We start from the raw sequence: 15455 nt of genomic DNA, 5'->3' as shown, positions 1-15455 counted from the left end.
TGACTGCTGGTGTCCTTGGGTAGGTAATTTCGCTTAGAGTCATTCTGCCTGGCTTGAGTTCAGACTGAATGATTTCTCTGGGCCCTTCTACCTGGAATCTTCCTGCTTTCTATGCATAGGAAGTGTCTCAGGATTCAGTCAGCTTTACAGGAAGGGTCATTTTCAGGTCCATGCTCTGAGAGAGATTTGTAGTCACACGTATCATAGTATGAATTAGTGACTGTGGTCCTCCTGAGAACAAGCAACTACTTACTAGGAGTAGGTAGACCAGAACAGCCACGACTGCATCTTCAAAGGGAGCCCTCAAGAAAAGATAGCAGTAAGAGGAGGGGAGGGGCACCCAAAGAAAGTTTGGCTCAATTTTTTTTAATCCTCACCTGAGGATACGTTCATTGATTTTAGAGAGAGGGGAAGGGAGGGAGAGGAATATTGATCAGCTGCCTTCCACACACCCCCAACCATGGACTAAACCTGCAACCTAGGCATGTGCCCCAACTGGGAGTAAACCCATGACCTTTCAACTTATGGGATGACCCTTCAACCAACAGCCACACTGGCCAGGGTTTTAGTTTTTTAACCACTTTTTTAAGCTGGGTGTATCTGGATGTCATGGTCTAAGTCCCCCTCACTAGCTCTTTTCATCCCCTGGTACAGAGGAGGCACACAGTAGGTGCATTCAGTATGTCTACTGAATTCATCAATGAAGGTAAGAAGAAACAAACCAGAATCTAGTCTGTCCATTTGTTATCTGTCAAGGGTTAGTGGACTGGATACAGACAAACTGGATTTATCTTTTTCCCTACTGGGTATGTTATATCACCAAATCTCCATGACAACGCTATGTCACAGGAGCTATAATTGTTCCCATTTTACAAATGAAAAATCTGAGACCTGGAGCTCAGCAAGTTGCCAAGGGTCACACAGCAAGTAAGGATGGAACCTAGATTTAAACTTATCTCTCCGACTCTTAACCTTTATGATTCACTGTCAACCAGTGGCTGAACATTCTGGCCCCAGCTCAACAAAAACCATCCAGTCATCCTGTTGGCAGCCAGCCCAAAGGTTAGCAGCTCCTCTCCTGCCAGCTTCTCACGCCACTGTTATCCACAGATGCTGTGCAGAGCCCTCTGTAATAAGCTGCTGAAGCAGGACAAAGAGCCTCTGATCTCTGGCCAGGATCATGTCCATCAATTTCAACCTATTCTTCCTAAACCAATCATAACGAAAGCCATAAACACTGCAAAAGGAAAACTGTCCTACATGTGTGCCTAGAGCTGGAAAGTTTGCAAAATACTTTCCTGTTGATCATTTCAGGATTCCCAGTACTTCATGGGGTTGGATGTCAGGTAAATTTAGGTTTGGCAGAGGAAAATAAAAAAGCCAAAAATAACCAAGCCATAAACCAGCATTGGTTTATTCTGTGAAGTGTGTAGTATATAACACTGGAGGTAAGCAGTCCAAGTCTGGTGTGGCAGTTCCACAAAGCCATGAGAAACCAAGGGACCTCCTCTCACCTCTGCCATCCTCAGCTCCTTATTTCTAGCCTCCTGGTCCAAAATGGCTGCTGGAGCTCCAGCCACATTCCCGGGGCTAATATTGAACCAGTATACACAAGCATGACTAGACAAATTGTTCATGATCCACGTCCTTTTTGATTGATGAGTGCCCATCTCCATGCTGATTGTTAAATATTTTAAACACCAACCCTATACATTCCAAGCATTAGGAAGCCCCCCTTTAAGCAGCCATCCTCAAATTCCACCTACATTAATTTCCTACGGTAGCTGTAAAAAAAAAGTACCAAAAACTGGGTCACTCAAAAACAGATAACTATTGTCTCACAGTTCTGGAAGCCAGAAGTCCAAAATCAAGGTGTCAGCAGTGCCATGCTCTCTCTGATGGTTCTAGAAGAGAGTCTTTGCTGCTTCTAGCTTCTGGTGTTTGCTGGCAATCCCTGGTGTTCCTTGGTATTCTTAGGCTTGGAGGATCTTCACTCCAGTACATGAAGAAAGGGCTATCTTCTCCCCTTTTGTCTTCACATTATCTTCCCTGTGCACATGTCTGACTCTGTGTCCAAATTTCCCCTTAAATAAGGACTCCAGTCATTCTGAATTAGAATTACCCACATGACCTTATTTTAACTTGATTGTGTAAAAACCCTGTTTTCAAATAAGGTCACATGCTGTGGTACTGGAGTTAGAAATTTACCATATCTTTTGGGGGGGCCACAATTCAACCCCGAACAACATCCAATACTTCCTTTCATATAGTTGGCCAAAACATAGATACATGGTGCCACCTAGCTGCAAGGGAGGCAGGAAGGCATAGTCAGTAGTTAAATACACTGTTGCTTCCTTGAACCCCCAATAAAGTCAAAATACTAAAAAGAAATGGAGGCTGGATATTGTGTGAAGACTGGCAGTCTCTGCCACAAGTAGGAAAGGTTATTTCCCCCTTTACAGATCAGCATACCCATCAGGATGATTATGGAATTTACTCTATAGGGAGAGGTAGACAGAGAAGTAAATAAACATTCATTAAGCACCTATCATGTGACAGGTCCCGCAATGATTATTAACAAATACATGATTGCATTTAACCTTTATACAACCCTGCAAGATAAGCATTATTAGCCCCATTTCACAGATGGGAAAAGTGATGTTAAATCTTTTGTCCAAGATGACACAGCTAGTAAGCAACAGAACTGGAATTTAACTGTGGTCTGAAACTTTATGCCTGTGAGATGGGCTCTGGGAATGGGGCATAGAGCCAGAGCAAATAACGATGAGGTCAGGTCAACAGCAAACAGCAGGAGACCTGAGAGAGACTGACACTCAGAGTGAGGCGGGAAGGGCATCAACCTGAAGTCAGCACGGCAAAGCCAGAAGCTGAAAGCAGCCTTAGGCATTGTAAGGTCAGAGCTGTCTTCAAGTATGGAAACTGATATTAACAACAGCCACTATTTATTGAGCATCTACTATGGTCAGGCACTGAATTATGTGCTTAACATTAATAATAGCTTACATTACCATAGTACTTATAGTACTTACTATCATGCAACCTTATAAGATTTATATAACCTTTAATCTCACAACAATTCTACGAGGTTTGTGCCATTAATATTACAAGGGATAAAACAGGCTACAGAGGCTAACTGACCTGCTCAAAGTCACACAGCTAGTAAGTGGCACTTCTGTGCTGCACGCATTTCCTGCATCCTTACAACTAGCCTGCAAGGTCGGAATTATCACTCTCATTTCACAATTCAAGAATCTGAGGCCCAGAAATGCCAAGTTATTTGCCCAAGGTCACACAGCTGGCAAGTGACAGAGCCAGGCCTCAAACTCAGGGCTGCGCACTGGTGGGAAACTCGAAATGCTGCAGCCCAGGATCATGTTGAGTAGATTCTAGACTCCAACCCTTGAACCCAAAATTGTCTGTCCCCTGACACACAAGCAGGCAGGTCAAAGGCCTGGTCTGTGCCTCTGAACCCAGCTCAGGACGTGGCCCCAAGCAGGGCCTCTTTCCAAGCTCAAGTGTGTTGCCTGAATGTGGGATTATAGGCACAACCCTCCCCTAAATAGACAAGACGCTAAATTGCTGAATTGGGTAGTTTGGATTTCTTTATGTTTATTTTCACTCTCTTTTAGGCTGAATGCAAATGTGAAAAAATAATAGTGTGCAACAATTAAGCATTCCACACATTTTTTCTCAAGCCAGACCTGAGTCATTTCTGACAAATGTGATGAGACTACGACCACCAACAACAAATTAAAAAAAAAAAATACTCAGCTGGAAACTTTCACTTTCCCAGCTGCTGTCTCCAGGGCCACCTGGGAGTGGAACGGAAAAGGCTGTTGACTCTTCTGCATTCTCCAGTGGTTCTCAGCTGGGTGGGCATCAGAATCACCGGGAAGGCTAGTTAAAACAGTTTTTTGGGCCCCACCCCAGGGCTTCTGATTTAGTAAGCCTAAGAACATACATTTCTGACAAATGCCCTGATAACGCAGATATTCCTGACTCAGGAACCACACTTTGAGAACCCCTGACCTAAATGAACTTGAAGTACAGCAGACAAAGAGGTCAAAGCCGTGTACCCTTGAAAGGAAGCATCTGGCTCTCACCCCAGCCCCTCTCTGGCAGGGAGGTAAGGTGGGGCAAAAACCAACCTGGACTGGATGGCTGTACTGCCTCTGGATAATAAGAGAGAACAGACTTCAGGGTTATATAAACTTCAATTCATCTCCTGGGGCAACCGTCACTGGCTGTGTGACTTTGGAAGAGCTACTTATCTTGTGTGAGCCTTGCTTTATGCATCTGTACAATGGGCATAAAAGAGTGCCTACTTTCGAGAACTGGTGGAAGGAGTTCATGAGCATGTAAAAACTCTTGCCTAGTGCCTAAGAAATGCATTCTAAGTAATAGCTCTTGGTATTATTACCCTAAGCCAGAGGTGCAGGGCCCCAGTGGGAAAAATCCAACAACAGGTCAGGGGATACTGCTGAGGAAGGATGGGAGAAGCAGCAGGCCCACAGGAAGGTTTGGGAACCCGAGCTGAGGAACACCCAGCAGGGGTCAGAGGCTCAGAAAGAGGGTCAGTGCCATGTGAGGCGCTGGGTGGTGCAATTCCATTCCTTTCCCTGTGGGATTTCACAGGGGCAGAGGCCAGTGTGCTGAGCACTGAGTTATGTAAGCCTGACCCAAGCTGGACCTCTTTCAAGATTGCTATAGTAGTCATGTTCTCCTCTTGAAAACTGCTCACTCACCCCAAGGAAAAGCGGAACCAGACAGCCATGTCTGCACCTCTGGGTTCTCCTCTCCTTTACCCGACTCCTGCCCCCACTGCTGATTGAACCATGTGCCTCCAGTTAACTGACCAATCAGAGACACAGAGACTATGTTTGGGTGATAAGTCAGAGCCAGGGTGAGTGGGATCCACTTCAGAGGGAGCCAAAGAGTGTCTGCCTCTGTGTCTGAGGCTTCTGGCCTTTCTTGATGTCTGTGAGAGACTCAGGTCCTTTGGGTAACCCCTTCATACGTCGTATAGCAGAATCCTAAGTAATATGGACACCAGACCTCCTGCCTTTGGAAGGCACAGCATCACTTTCTCTGCATTCTATTGGTTAAAGCAGTCACAGAGCTGTCCCAGATTCAATGTGAGATGTGACATCACAAGGCATGAATGTCAGGAGCCTTGGTTCATTGGAGGCCATCATTGGAAACTAGCTGCCACAAAATGCATTCAGTCTCCACTCACCCGCTGTGCCCACTCTGTCTAAATCACCGTTATCATCTCTAACCTGGAGGTCTGCAATAATCTTCTAAGTAGTCCCCCTGCACTATTCTTACCTCCTGCTGATCTAGTTCCCACACTATTACCACTGTTCTTATTAAAATGCAAATAATTTCAAAATGCAAATTAAGTTGATCCCTATTTAAAACTCTGCAATGACTTCCCATTGCCCTTGGGATGAAGTCCAGTCTTTTGTTTTGTTTAATTATGTTTTATCCATTATTCTATTACAATTGTTCCCATTTTTCCCCCTTTGCCCCTAGCAACCCCCCACTCCCCCAGGCAATCCCCACACCATTGTTCATGTCCATAGGTCATGTGTAATTTCTTTGGCTACTCCATTACCTGTAGTGTGCTTTACATCCCCATGGCTATTCTGCAACTACCTATTTGTACTTCTTAATCCTCTCTTCTCTTCATCCATTCCCCCACAACATCCTCCCATCTGGAGACCATCAAAACATTTCCTGTATCCATGATTCTGTCTCTTTCTTGTTTGCTTAGTTTGTTTTTTAGATTCAATTGTTGATAAATATGTATTTTTTTTTGCCATTTCATTGTTCATAGTTTTGATCTTCTTCTTTTTCTTAAATAAGTCCCTTTAACATTTCATATAATAATGGTTTGGTGATGATGAACTCCTTAGATTTTTCTTGTCTGGGAAGTTCTTTATCTGCCCTTTGATTCTAAATGACAGCTTTGCTGGGTAGAGCTATCTTAGCTGTAGGTCTCTGTTTTTCATGACTTTGAATATTTCTTGCCAATCCCTTCTACCCTGAAAAATTCCTTTTCAGAAATCAGCTGATAGTTTTAAAGGAATTCCCCTGTAGGTAACTAACTGCTTTTCTCTTGCTGCTTTTAAGATTCTCTCTTTATCTTTAACCTTTGGCATTTTACTTATGTTGTCTTGAAGTGGGCCTCTCTGCATCCATCTTGTTTGGGACTCTGTGCTTCCTAAACTTGCATGTCTGTTTCCTTCACCAATTTGGGAAAGTTTTCTTTCATTATTTCTTCAAATAGATTTCTAATTTCTTTCTCTTTCTCTTCTCCTTCTGGCACCCCTATGATTCAAACATTGGAAAGCTTGAAGTTGTCCCAGAAGCTGCTTACATTATCCTCATATTTTTTGGGGGGGGGGATTCTTTTTTCTTCTTGTGTTCTGATTGGTTGTTTTTGCTTTCTTATGTTCCATATCATTGATTTGCGCTTCATTCACTCTATTGTTTTTTCCCTGTAGATTGTTCTTTATTTTAATGAGCATATCTTTCATTTCTGACTGGACCCTTTTTATGCTGTCAAGGTCCTCACTAAGTTTCTTGATCACCCTTATAAACAGTGTTTTGAACTCTGTATCTGACAGATTGTTTATTTCTATTTTGTTTAGTTCTTTTTCTGAAATTTTGATATGTTCTTTTATTAGGGTCATGTTTCTTTGTCTCCTCAATTTGGCAGCTTCCCTGTGTTTGTTTCTGTGTTTTAAGGAGAGTTTCTATGATTCCCTGTTTTGGTAGCATGGCCTAATGTAGTAGGTGTCCCATAGGCTCCAGTGGCACAGCCTCCTCGATCACCCAAGCTGAGTACATGAGGTGTACCCTTCATGTGGGCTGAGTACACCCTCCTCTTGTAGCTGAGCCTTGATTGCTGTTGGCAGGTCAATGGGGAGGATTTACTCAGGCCAGTCAGCTACAAAGACTAACTGTGAACACTGACTACAAACCTCCGCCCTCCATGGAGGATCAGCTGTGCAGGAGCAGGGTGGTGGTGTTCTGATGTGTTCTGTAGCTGTCCACTGGATGCATAGGCTCTGGGGTTTCCCAGGTGGTGCAGACCAAGGTCAGCACCCACCTGTGTTTTACCCAGGGCCACCCTTCTGAACTATAAAGCAATCTGAGGTGGCTGCTTCTTGTGCTGGTTTTGGAGATTCCCAGGTGAAGCCAAGCTGTGAGTCTAGGCTGGCTGCTTCCAGTGCCTGGCCTGGGGCCACTTAGCCAGAGGTACAAGGGTTAGGGACTCACTTAGGCTGGTTGTTGCTTATTTGGGAGAATTTAGGAAGTTGTGAAGCATGAGCCAAGGCCAGCCATTCATATGGAAAAGCAGCTTGCATGGGCCTGTAAGTTGGATGGGACAGAGTCTCTGAGGATCTCCAGGGCAATGTAAGCAATGTTAGCCAAGTTGATGGAGTCTCAGATATGGCACCCATCTGCTGGCTCTGTGATTCTGTGGGGAGGGTCTGAGAAAAGGGACAGCAACCTTTGTCCACCTTTCTATTTGGGAAAAAGCTGTCCCTCAGCTTTCGCCTTGATGCCAGGCATTTCAGTTCCTCCCTGTGTGCCATTGGTGCCTTTCAAGCTACTACCCCACTGCTGGAGCTCAGAGGGAGTAAGTCTGAGTAAGTCCATGTAAGGGTTTTTTAAGAGGAACTGCTTGGGACTCTAGAAGTTTCTTCCACTGACTCAATACCTGCTGACTTTTGCAGCCAGAAGTTGTGAGAACTTACCTTCCTGGCACTGGAACCCTGGGCTGGGGGGTCTGGTATGGGGTTGAGACTCCTCGCTCCCAAGATATCCCTCTCAAATTTTTACCCACCACATGTGGATATGGGACCAGCCTGTTTTGCATCTGCACCCCTCCTACCAGGCTGAATGGATGTGGTTTCTTTAATTCTGTAGTTTTCAGACTTCCATTCAACTTGATTTCTGATGGTTCTGAGTGATAGTTGTTCTATATTTTAGTTGTAATTTTGATGTGGTTGTGTGAGGAGATGAGCCATGTTTACCTATGCCTCCATCTTGACCGAAAGTCCCAGATTTTTAAAAAGCCTTTGAGGCCCTCCATCAGGGACCCAAGTCCCGCTTCATCTCCGTGGGCTCCTCATTCACCCTGCCACCACCATCAGGCCTCTCAGCAGCTCCTGGAACCTGCCATACTCTTTCTTTTCCCAGGACTTTCCCGTTTACTGGTCCCTTGGTTTCTTCACCTGACCCAGCTTCTGTTCATCTTTCAGGTCTCTGCTTATGTCCTTTTTCCAGAGAGGCTGTCCTGATGCTTTGAATCAGTCAACACATTTCTTTTTTTTCTTTTCTTTTGCTGGGAGTAAGAGAAAATCCAAGTCAAACTGGCTCTAGAGCAAAGGGAATTTATTGCCCCATGTAAAAAACTCACTGAGGAGTCAAATTCCAGACACAGACTTTGCTTCAAGTCTTAACTCTACATTCCATGGGGTTGGCTTCCCCCTCAGACAGCCCTGGGATTGTCTTCTTGGCCTTGTTGCTCGACGTGAATGTCTGTAGTTGGCCAGGCCTGGGTCTCTCTGGCCACCCACTCCCTAGCTGCCAGATGGGGTCAGTATGGAAGAAGAGTGGGGGAAGGGGTATTGTTACCTGAAGAAGGGAGGTGCATTGTAGGCAGGTAAAAAACACCAAAGCATTCCTCTATTCTCTGCCAGCACCCTGAACATTTCCTCACACACCACGCACTCTCTTGCCTAAGACTTTGCACAGGCTGCTGCCTTTGCCTGGAATACTATAATAATAATTAATAATAATAATAATAATCCACTCAAAAATTTTTATTTTGAAATTTCATACAGACAAGTTTGAAACATAGTACATGCCCTTCACCCAAATTCCCCAAATGTTAACATTTGAATACTACTTGCTTTATCATTCCTTTTCTCCATATACATACATCTGTATGGATTTCATCAATGGATTTACATATGTCTATATACACATACATAATATCTCCCTATCTCTATCTCTATCTATCTATATAATTCATTTTTCCTGAACTGTTAGAGTAAGTTGCAGGCATAATTCCCCTTCACTCCTAAAACATAAATCAGTGCGATCAGCCTGGAATGTCTTTCTCTGGATATCCTCATGGCTCACCCTGGGTACGGCGGCCTCTCCCCTCCTTCAAAGGAAGCATTCCCAAGGAGGCCCACCTGATCGCCCTTTTAAGATCTCAACCCACCCCCTTCATACTCATTGCTGTAACTCCTGGTCCTCCTATCCCACTTTACTCTTTCTTGTCTTACAGCACCTTTCACTTTCTAAGATTCTTTAGAACTTACACATGTGAAATCTATGTATTTTAAGCTTCATAAAGACAAGGATCTCGTGTTCACGGAAATAGCCCAAGTTTCTAAAACAGCACATAGCAGATGGTCGATAATAATGAATAAATGAATGAATGAGGCAACCCAGGGTCATGGCAAATGAATGGCACAATGCTTTTCGTCAGGCCCTGCCATGGGCTGGGCACTGCCCTCGGAGCCTTTCTGTGATGGCCCTGGGGCTGCCCAGACTCCCACTGAGACCATCTGTGTGACACTGGTTTATGCAGACCCTCCCGCTGTGGGGTTGACCCAAATTATGAGATCTCAAGGTCATTATTGTTGCCTTCGACTTCCCTTTTTCTCTCTTTGCCCTACACCAAAGCCACCCCTGGAAGGGAATCCTTGGAAAAGTCACTTCCCTTCCTGGATCTGTTCTCCCTTCTGTGGTTCCCATGCTCTCTGAGACTCTTGGAGGTTTGGATGTCATCCTCCGGTCTCTTCATATCATCACTCTAGGGAATCGGGCTGAGACTGTGGTTTTTCTCTGATGGCAGAAGGTGTGGCTTGTTCTCACAAGGAAGAGATGAGAAAAGTATTCTCAGGCCTGGGGCTGCTGCTTGCCTGCCTCTCCATTTGGGGGTCAGACAAATCTGGATTTGAATCTGAAGCTGCCACACTCAGATGTCTCTATGATTTTGGTAGTTTGTCCCAGTGTTCTGAGTCTCAGTTTCCTGCCCTGGAAAAAGGTTTAGTAATACCTTCTTCAGAGGTTTGTTAGGAAGAATTAGACCACTCTGCATATCACCTGACACATAGAAAGTGTTCTCAAAATAGTAGCTGTCATTAAGTTCTGAGCCCTGGGTGGGTGCCTGCAGGTACACATGGGTGGGGAGGGGGGCATTTCTGGAGTCCTCTCTGCACAGTAGGTGCGGGTCTGGGCGCTGTGTGTAGCTGTTGTGGGGCTGTGGCTGTTTAGGAGACTCTAACTCCTGACTTTTAGACAGAGCTCCAGGCCCCTCCTTCCCCCACCCTGGAGATGGAGCCCAGAAGTCTGAACCACAGAAAGCACTTGAAGGTTCCTGGGAAAGCCATCTGGGCCAGAAGCACTTAGAAGATGTTTTCCCCGCATCTTTAGTTTATTGAAATATTGTATTTGTCGTTTATAACTGCCAAAGAAATAACTCCCACAAGTTAACGGCTTAAAACAACAAGCGTATTCTCTCACGCAGCGTCTGAGGATCAGGAATCAGGAACGGCTCAGCTGGGTGGCCTGGCTCAAGGTCTCTCATGAGTTTGCGGTCAAGCAGTGCGCCAAGGCTGCGGACCGCTGAAGGCGTTCACCGGAACTGAAGGCTCCACTTACCGTCAGCTCGCTCACTTCGCCTTTGGCAGGAGGCTCCAGCTCCTTGCCGTGTGCCGTTCTCCATAGGGACGTTCAGCACACGGCCTCTTCCAGAGCAAGCTACCCGGCAGAAAGAGAGGAAGCAAAACCAAGACAGAACAGTATCCTTTGTAACCTAATCTCAGCAGTGACATCCCATCACCGCTGCCACATTCTGTCCGCCACACAGACCAACCTGTGACACACTGTGTGTGTGTGTGGGGGGGGGGGTACTGCACGAGGGTGAGCACACCAGGGGGCGGAGGTGGCTGAGGACTATTTTTATTTTTATTTTCTTAGAGAGAGAGGGAGAGAAACATTGATCTGCTGCCTCTCATATGCAGCCCAACCAGGGCTCAAACCAGCAAGCCAGGCACGTGCCCTGACAGGGAATCTAACCTGCAACCTCTGGTTCTGCAGAATGACACCCAGCCAACTGGGTCACGCCAGTCAGGGCACGGAGGGCTACTTTGAATACTGCCCATCACCGATGTAATTTACATATGGTAAAAGTCACAGATCTTCGATGTACAGTTTGGTCAGTTTTAACTATCAAATATTCTCCTATAACCCATACTCCCATCCACACTCAGAACATTTTCATCGCCGCGGAATATTCTTCATCCTCAGAATATCCATCACCTCATGTCCCTTCCCAGTCCACCCCCGCTTATCCCAAGCAACTACTGAGCTTATTTCTATCTACATATGATCCACAGTTTGGCCAGGTCTAGAACTCCTTAAAAATGGATTCACACAGTCTGTGTTCTTTTGTGTCTGGCTTCTTTGCTCTGTGTGATGACTCTGAGATTCATCCATGCTGTTACTAGTATCCACAGTTCATTCCTTTTTATTGCTGAGTTAGACCCTCCCACCTCTGTGTGATTCTGACCTTCATGCAATGTGCCCTTAACCCGCCATCTCGTAGTTAATGCTTCATGTTTCCCCTTCTAAGGGACTGTGACCTGCTTCAGGACAGAGGCTGTATCTCATTTATTTCTGGATCTCCAACATGAGCTTAGTGCCTGGCAGGCAGCAGGCACTGGGAGCCGTCACATCTGCAACTTGGAAGTGCGGCATGATGGGAAGCAGAGGTGTGCAGGGAGGTGGGGGGAGGGCAGGGCAGGGCAGGCTGGAAATCACTCCAAGACCCAGCGTCCACAGTCCCCAGAGCTCAGAGGGCTCTCCAATCAGATATTCTAAGACAGAGACAGGGTTTCATTCTGACAAACACAGAGGGGCAGTGAGTCCAGGGCTGTTACCCTGGAGGTCACCCCCCGACAAATGGAAAGCTCATTGACTGGGGACAGGCCTGGAAAGAAGGTAAAAACGGATTCTCCCTCTCTTGTTTCTCCTTCCCAGGTCACCCAAACCCCTGACAACTGGCCCAACCCTCAGGCAGGGGTTGGCAGCCCAGGCCTCGAGTGACCACTTCCCCCTAGCCCCTGCCACTCACACTGCTCACACCAGCCCCACCCTTGGCAGGCTCTGAGAAGACCAGGGCTAAGGCTCCAGTACCCTCTAGGGGCTTTCTGGAATCCCAAGGCCTCTAGAGCATAAACTTAGGGGTCAGAGTGCTGAGTCCCTGTTCTGCCACCTCGGGCTGTGTGACCTTGGTCAGGTGACTTCCTCCCCTGTAAAATGGGATCATAATTTTTAGTGACTGGGGAGAGTGCAGGACTGGCTGAGGTCAAGTGCTGAGCACAGCGGCTGGCAGAGAATGGGTGGTGTGCCTTGGTAGGACAAGGTGTCAGGCCTTTCCTTTTTACCCAGAAAAGTAGAATTAGCACTAGAATCTGGAGCCGAGAACAAAAAGCCTGAAGTGCTTCACCTTCAGAGCTCAGAGGACGGCTATGTCCCCTCAGGGCAGGACGTGACATTGCAGCAGAACCAGCACCACTCACTGAGCTGGAGGATGAAGAGAAGCCACCTGTCCCTCTCTCCCTGAGGGGAGAGCAGGGAGCAATGGATCGTTTCCTCTCCCTGGGACAGGGCAGGTATATCCAAGTGTATTTTGCAAAGATAGCCACCCTCCCCCCACTCACTCCTCTCCAATGTGACCCTATCCCTCCCTCATCATGTGGCTCAGTGGATTAAGTACCGGCCTGCAAACTACAGGGTCATTAGTTTGATTCCCAGTCAGGGCACATGCAGGCCAGGTCCTCAGTGCGGGGCTTGCGAGAGGCAGCCATACATTGATGTTTCTCTCCCTCTCTTTCTCCCTCCCCTCTCCTCTCTCTAAAAATACATAAATAAAAGCTTTTAAAAAATAAAAATATCATTACTACTCAATATTAAAAAGGAAAAGAGGACCAATCGAATCCCTTCCCCTTGAACCTGGGCCAGCCTTGGTGACTCACGTCTAACCACAGATACCCCACGTGACTTCAGGAAAACTCACTTTATAGACACTCTCCCTTGAGGCACTCCGTCTCAGAGCCCAGCTGCTATGCTGTGAGAGGCCAAGCCACACGTGGACAGGCCACGTGTAGGTGCTGGGGGTGACAGTGCCAGCTCAGGCACCAGCCATGTGAACGAGGCAGCCTCCCAGGTGATTTTAGCTACAGCCACTCGAGTCTTTCCAGCTAAGCACCCAGACGTCATGGGGCAGTGTATTAGTTATCTATTGCTGCCTAACACATTACGCCCTAAATCAACAAATAGAATAGCTTAAATCAACAAATGTGTATCATCTCACACCATTTCTGATAGTCAGGAACCCGAGGGCAGCGTATCTGGGTGATCCTGACGCAGGGTCGGTCTCTCATGAAATCGCAGTCATGCTGTTGGCCGGGCTGCGTCATCTAAGACTCTCTGGGGCTGGAGGATCCACTTCCAAGCCCATTCACGTGGCTGCTGGAAGGAGGCCTCAGTGCCTTTCCAGATGGGCTTCTCCATACATGAGTGTCCTTAAGACATGGCAGCTGGCTTCCCCCAGAGCAGGCAGTCCAAAAGACAGAGAGGCAGAAACCACGTCTTTTCTAACCTACTTGAAATTACATACAATCGCTTCTACCGCATTCTATTAGCCACTCAGACCAACCCTGACACGAAGCAGGAAGGGACTGTACTAGGACATGAATGGTGGGAGGCTTGGGTCATTGGACACTGTCTTGGAGGATGTCCACCACAAACAGAGTGCAGCCATGGCCCCTGTGCTCTGTCAAATTCCTGACCCACAGAGACCACGAGCATGATAAAACGGTGGTGGTTTTAGGCGGTTTAATTTGGGGTGACCTGCTTCACAGACATAGATAACTGCAGCAGAGCCAAGGGAATAATTCACCCAGTTTGCCACCAGAGGCCGTTTGACCTCTCCTTCCTGGTGGATGTCAGCTGAGCCACTGGCTGCACCCGCCAGCCCGCCCAGGTGCTACTGATATAAGGGAAAGGCCACTGGAGAGAGAAGGCCAAGGATGTGACCAGGTGACGAAGGAGAAAAGAGAAGAAGAAAGACAGAGCCTGCCCATGTCCACAGGCCCTGGGAATGGGGCTGCAGAGGGTGGAAGTGATGAAGGCAGCAGGCCTGCTGGGGGCACAGATATGAGCCATGAAAGGTAAGCCCACCGCCACCAACAGAGGATAGCTGTTTGTCACAAAGCCCTTCATCAACATGGCCTGTAGGGCCCCCATGCTCCCCCCCCCCACACACACACACCATGTCCATAGATAATGAGCTGAACAGCCTCGATGACAAGAGGACAGGAGCACAGCCACATTATAAGCAGTAAAAAAGGGGTCAGCCCAGGGCCAGCAGGGACTTCCTAAGGAAGCAAGTCCTTTTTTTCCTCCCACTAGCGGGAGGAAAGCAGACCACACCCATCTTCTCTGCCACAAGTCTGCCTGCTGGGACTTTGAATCCAATAGCAATTGACCTTTGAAAAGAGAAGCCCTGGTGGTGTGATTCAGTGGACTGAGTGTGGCCTGCTAAGAGTCGCCAGTTCGATTCCTAGTCAGGGCACATGCCTGGGTTGCGGGCCAGGTTCCCAGTAGAGGGCACGGGAGAAACAACCACATATTAATTTTTCTCTCCCTCTCTTTCTCCCTCCCTTCCCCTCTCTCTAAAAATAAATAAATAAAATATTTTAAAAAATAAAAAGGGAAAGGCCAAGTGAATGCCCAAAACAAGAGACTTCATTAATAATTAAAAGTGACTCAGTTTTGGACCGAGGTGGAGATGTCATCAAGGGGACCAGAGGGAGAATGACAGATTACTGTTCGTAGAAGTTATGTTTTTAAAGAATATTTGACCTACCTTTAAATGTTGATGTTTCTCAATCAAACTAGTTCCAGGAGCCATTATTATTAGCGTTATCCTTGACTCCTCCTCTTTCACCTCCTTCTTTCACTCACTCATTCACTCCTCTTTCAAATCACACACTCATTTACTCGTAAGCACTTCCTGTATGCCAGGCACTCTGCTAAGCACAGTATTTTGATAAGGACAGTCATTAGAAGAGCAGCCAATTAGTCATCATGTCCTGTCCATTCACCTTCCAAATATTTCCTAAGCCTTTGTCCACTTCTCCCATCCCAAATGTCTCTGCCTTGGTTCAGCCCCCAGTAGCTCTCATTTGAATGATTTCTTTGGCTCTGATCTCTTACCGGTTCATTCTCCATCCTTTTCAAGAGAGAGCTTTCCAAAATGCACACAGTATTATCATTTCCTGTTGAAGATGACTTGTTGTCCCCCAGCATCCATCTTTCCTTTAGTAACAGAG

Source organism: Phyllostomus hastatus, unplaced genomic scaffold, assembly GCF_019186645.2.
Source record: "Phyllostomus hastatus isolate PE091 unplaced genomic scaffold, TTU_PhHast_1.1 phas_scaffold_182, whole genome shotgun sequence".
Taxonomy (NCBI): Eukaryota; Metazoa; Chordata; class Mammalia; order Chiroptera; family Phyllostomidae; genus Phyllostomus; species Phyllostomus hastatus.
This window is presented reverse-complemented; position numbering follows the sequence as displayed.